Genomic DNA, 5872 nt, shown 5'->3' with positions numbered 1-5872 from the left:
GGTACAACCATAATAGCATAACAACCATTACTTAACAACGTACAACCATAATGGGGACATAGCAGATCTGCTTTTCAGCTTTGCAGCGATTTCGTACAACCGTAATAGGAACAAGGCAGCTCTCGACATTGCGATAATTGTCACGTAGATGTAAAATTGTACCACATACGGTGTTGACGATTCAGCCCCACATTTAGCAACCTTGCCGTTATCAGTGCCACTCACTGGCTAGATAAGGGAACTGACACAGGTATAAGCAAACGAGATCGGTTGAATGCTTGACGTAAAAAAAAGAAGTTTTTTTGTTACTTGAGGAGAAAGGATAAAAGGTTGTATTCAATTCGATTCAATTATAGAAGTGTTCAATATTTTCTGAAGTGAATAATTAACACTACATTGTAGCTGTCGTAGGTAGATAAAACTAATTATTATTGCGTACATATTCCTAAAGACTAAACTATGTTTCCATAGCAATCCCAGGAGTAAACGCACGCACAATTGAATTAGGTTAGCCTAATTCATTATATTTTAGAAGACCCCAAAAGGGAAGCCAAGATTTGTTCGGGGAGTAATAAGGCTTGAAGCCGTACCGAATCTGTAAGTTCATACATACGATAGACTTATACAATATGTAATTATCATCCAATAAATTTCTAGCTTGAAGCATTACGCTAAAAAGAATCGGCGATTGATTTTATTCCCGAACATACGGAAATACAAAAATACATGTTTATTTCTAAAAAATCGTATAAATTGGTTGAGTCACAATATCAAGAAGGTTGTAATGTATGCGTCTACACTATGTTTGCATCAAAACAGCCACTTCACAACATATAAATCTCATTATTTTGACCACATAATCCTTAGCAAAATGCTATGAAGCAAGCATCAATGGGACACACTATTTTCAAACTAAATTTTTCAACCAAAGAACAATGTTTTGCATGGAATCAAGTATTAAAATCGAGATTTCTGATGTATAAAAATCATATTAGAGCCTTCAAAAATAAGATATGTTTACTAAACTAGTAAAAAACTCACTCGTATTACCATAATAGGTACTATTGCGATGATAGGTACATCTACCCTATAAGCTCTGGGACATCATGAATTTTTCAGATGATGCTAAGTCAGACTGTGCTGTACTCGTAGGTCGTGGACGTATACTTCCGGGCTTCTGCGGCTTCATTGATAGTTCAATAAATCAAAATGAAAAATTCTCCACGGTATGGTGTATGAAGATTTTTTGATGCGGTATAGGGATAATCAATAAAATTTCCGTGTTACCAGAAAAAATATTGCTAATGTTGTAGTTTGATTGATTTTTTCTCTTATGAAAGCTTTAAATCGCTAAGTGCATTAACCTCTAGCCTTGAAAAAGGGCAATCAATCTATGAAGGATCCTGGGATTGGACACACGATCATTAAGTATAGCCATTCAGGTCTCCGTAACCTATACTTACCGGCCGTGGGTTAATGATTAGTTTTTAGCCTCTCTGCAAGTTGAAAGAGTACATAGCATTTTAACAACACTGATGCGATACTACCCAGACCCATCGATAAATCCAACTTTCCAATTTGGACCTTCTCCATTAGGGGAAAAGGGGGGAATTTGGACCACCTAAGCAAATCGCCTAATATTTCCAAACCAATACGGTCTAAATAAAAAATGTCACATTGTATACTGAGCTACACTTATTTTCTCTCAATAAACAATGTTTAATCATTATATCAAGCTTCAATCTACCAAATATATCATAAAATAAAGAGATGATTTTTGGACATTAAAAATTGATGCGGGGTGATTTGGACCGTCTGTGGGGTGATTTGGTCCAGTGTGTGTTTCATCGGAAAAAAAACATACTTATGTTAATGTAAAGTATTTTGACATAATGTTACAATCAGTAACAATGTTTTGGGATCGATACCAGGTGTCTTGGCTAGATTCCAGACAAAAAAAAAACAGTAAGTGGATTATATCTATGGTATAACCGCAAGGGTGACATAGGACTATCGTTGATTTAGAGATCATTTGTTTGAAGTTGAATCTAAATCCATTCTGAATGAATGAATAAATGAATATTTGGGGGACTTCGAAAACGAGAGCGTTACGTTGGAGGCACAAGGTTTTATGCATCCAATATAGGATACGAAAAACCTTGTTCTGAAGAATAATCTTCAGAAGCTAACCTGCTAACTGTACTTGATTGACAAATCACAAACCCAAATGTATTATATGGATATTTTATGGATAGAAAACATTACTCTTTCGCTTGAATGTAATTTTCAATTCCAAGGGGAACTGGCAGATTATTTTCCAGCAACGATTAGATATTTCCACATTTTCCTCGATACTGGAAGCCCACCAGTGGTTAATACTAACTCGATAACTACCTGTTAATAGTACTTGATTGAAAAATATTTGGTCACAGTGTTACATGGATAGAAAACATTCAAATAAACTCTTTCACATGAATGTATTTTTGAATTCCCAGAGGAACTGGCAGATTATTTTCCAGCAATGATTAGATCTTTCCGGAAATTTCTCGATGCTGAATGGCATCCAAACGGAAAGAATTCTGCGCGTGTATGTGTCGATCCTTCGCCGTCCACCTCCTCCAGCACGTTAGGCAACGATGTTGTCTTGTCGATGTCCTCACGAAAAATGAATGTGTCTCACCACCAGAATATCGCTTAAGTATGCTTTTTGTGTGTGATTGAATCGAGAGAAGGTGTGGTTTACGATGGCAATGTGGAAGGAAAACTAGAGGGGAATGAACTCTCTGAGCTCGGAACTTTGGGCGACTGAGCAATAATCGATTGCGGACGCATACAATATTGGATACGGAAATATCCTACTGATGGGGAAGAATAATCTTCTGAAGCTATCCTGTTAATTGCGATTGATTGAAAAATCACAAACCAAATGTATTTGGTCACAGTGTTACATGGATAGAAAACCTTCAAATAAACTCTTTCACATGAATGTATTTTTAAATTCCCAGAGGAACTGGCAGATTATTTTCAGTAACGATTAGATATTTCCACATTTTCCTCGATACTGGAAGCCCACCAGTGGTTAATACTAACTCGATAACTACCTGTTAATAGCACTTGATTGAAACATATTTGGTCACAGTGGTACATGGATAGAAAACATTCAAATAAACTCTTTCACATGAATGTATTTTTAAATTCCCAGAGGAACTGGCAGATTATTTTCTAGAAATGATTAGATCTTTCCGGAACTTTCTCAATGCTGAATGGCATCTAAACGGAAAGAATTCCGCGCGTGTATGTGTGTGTAGCGATGTCTTCCCGGGGAACCGTTTGTGGCATCACTCTCCTCCTGATGGATTCCCTTTTGGCCTAGTGTGCACAAACAGGCTCTTGGTGACACCGTTCATCCGCGCTTTCATGATAAACGAAGAGCTTCACCACAACTGCGACAACATGCTCCAATCGCTGTTCAATTAGAACTTAGTGGATTTCCGAGCGGCGCTCGCTTTTATACCGATTGGTGATTTCAATAGCCTGTTTTGAAAGCAATTTTAAGACTATTGAAACAAGTTTTTGGATCAGAAAGTAACAAGTATAGAACGCGTAGACATTTTATCTTTCGAATGAAGTGTTTATCATACCATTTCGTTCAGTTGTTTAGGAGCTATTAACGCTCAAAATCTCGGTCTCCGGCGTAACGCTTTCGTTTTCGAAACTTTGATTTTACACCCCGGTATAGAAATGAAAGACGTAGTCCTACGTCAAAATTGGATTGACACCATCTCGAATTCTGCATGAATCTTTTCACTGTTGGTCGAGCATTTTCAAACACTTTTAATGCTTGGTCAAAGAAAATCCGTTCTCGATGGCCTGCGTTGCTCTTTCAAGCTACTCCTTCTTCTAACGTTGTCTGTCCATCCTCTTTTTGTAATTCAGCGGCATCTGGAATCAATTAGACCAAAGAAAAGTCTCAAACCTGTAGGGCCAATTCACCCCATAGAAACATGTCCATGTCACCCCACACAACACGCAAAAATTAATATGTAATTAATTTCATTTATTGTTATCAAACTTCGCTACATCAAATTGTTCCTTTTCTGTAGGCGAACAGAACTTTACTGCACAATACACGAAAAGTTTCTTTAATTAGCGGGAAAAACCTTAAAACCACGATCGGAAAACTCACATTTTTTGACGATCAAAGTGCTTGCTGTGTTTATGCTACCGTTTTTACCTCTACTGAAGTTATACCAAAGTTTTTTTTCCTTTAGGTACATACGGTTCAACAATAAAAGGAAATGACATCCTAAAAAATCCAAGTTGAGCCGTTATTTTTGAGAAAAAGGGGAGGTCCAAATAACCCCGTGTTACCCTACATGCTCGCTTAAGGCTTGTAGCTTATTGCTTCCCCATTTTAACCCTTTGCGGTCGTATTAAATTTGGGCATGGGTATCGTTGAAGCGCTCGAGCGGTCCAAGGCAGCTTTCCTTAAGAAATAAATACAACTTTTTACTCCAAGCTGTGAGTTCAGACTGACCTTTATTTTATCCAATTCGCTTAACGAAACATTCTTAATCTAAATTCCTACCGACTGCACTCTACATGCGGAGTTTGTTTATTCTTACCTACTCTCTGTTTATCTCTCTACCGCTCTATCTCTGTCTCGTCTTACATTAAGGGTGCCAAATCAGAAAACAGGTCACGTTTTTATGAAATAAAGTTAATGTTAATAACAATTTTTGCTGCGATCGGATTATAACGATTCGCATACCAATCGAATCGGAAATTTTCCAAGATTTGTTTGATATGCTATACATCACAACCCTATAGTATGTATATGGTTTAAATTGATGAAAATTGGAAGTATTTCCATTTCCCATAAATTTGTTCTGTTCATCTGTGTGCTTTCCCGAACAGAGCTGTCAATAACGAGCAACTTATGCAGCCGCTAGAATAGAAACAGTCGGAGACGAATGAATCGTTCGATTTAAAGTCTCCGTAAATAAAAGAAAAGAATAAGAAGAAGAATAATAATAGAAACAACGAAAAGAATCTTTATGTGCTCGAAACAACAAAAGTGGCTTATCGTTTTGTGTTTTATGTTTCCCCTCGTTCTGTGAACGCTAGCGAATATTTCACTTGAAGTTTATCGCTGCAACTGAGTGCATCTGTTAGACGCGTGTTTGATGCATGTTGAATGGCGATACACGGAAGATGCCTCTCGTTAAATACTCAGTTCAATGCTTGCATTGATATAAAGCAACAAATTGCGACATATGACCAATTAGTGTATTGTTCTTGCAAAGGCAAGACAGTATCGTTGCTTCTCGAAATGATTCTACAAACAACGCAAGCCATTAATCCTTTTCAGGGTCCCGTAACTTTTACTAAAGAGTTATTTATGAACTTTCGAATCCGATTGCGTAGTCCTACGTCCTGAGCGGTCGTGTCTTGGATACAACCCCTCGAATTTTTTTCTTTTTTTTTGTGAACTATATACAGATCGGACTCGATTATATGTGATTCGATTATATACAATTTTGTTTTATGTGCGTGACTACTTTATTTGATACTGAGTACCGTTATCTATTACCCATGGGAGCACTGTATTGATTCGTGAACAGGTTCACTAAACATCAAGCTTCGTTTAGGAAAAGCATAAACTGGCACTTGGTTGAGTAAAATATAAGATAAGCATGGTTCCTTGCTGTGGTGGCTGAGAGCAGACAGACGACCACAAAGAGTTAAAACATAACATAGTGACACAGATTTATAGAATGTCTCTTACATATTTCTTACCGGCTTGATAGTAAGGAAGCAGACGGCTCAAAAGAAGGCTATACAGAAAGAATTTAAGCGGATAGGATTGATA

General features: G+C 37.3%; 1 long non-coding RNA gene across 1 annotated transcript; it reads left to right on the top strand.

Moving 5' to 3' along the window:
- The first annotated feature begins 276 nt into the window (after nt 1–276).
- LOC129771191 (uncharacterized) lies at nt 277–1256 on the top strand. Its single transcript, XR_008742308.1, has 3 exons — nt 277–411; nt 472–597; nt 658–1256. It is a non-coding gene; the product is annotated as an uncharacterized LOC129771191 (long non-coding RNA).
- The last annotated feature ends 4616 nt before the right edge of the window (nt 1257–5872 follow it).

This window comes from Toxorhynchites rutilus, chromosome 2, assembly GCF_029784135.1.
Source record: "Toxorhynchites rutilus septentrionalis strain SRP chromosome 2, ASM2978413v1, whole genome shotgun sequence".
Taxonomy (NCBI): Eukaryota; Metazoa; Arthropoda; class Insecta; order Diptera; family Culicidae; genus Toxorhynchites; species Toxorhynchites rutilus.
Note: the sequence above shows the minus strand (reverse complement) of the source record. Positions and strands in the feature narration are given on the sequence as shown.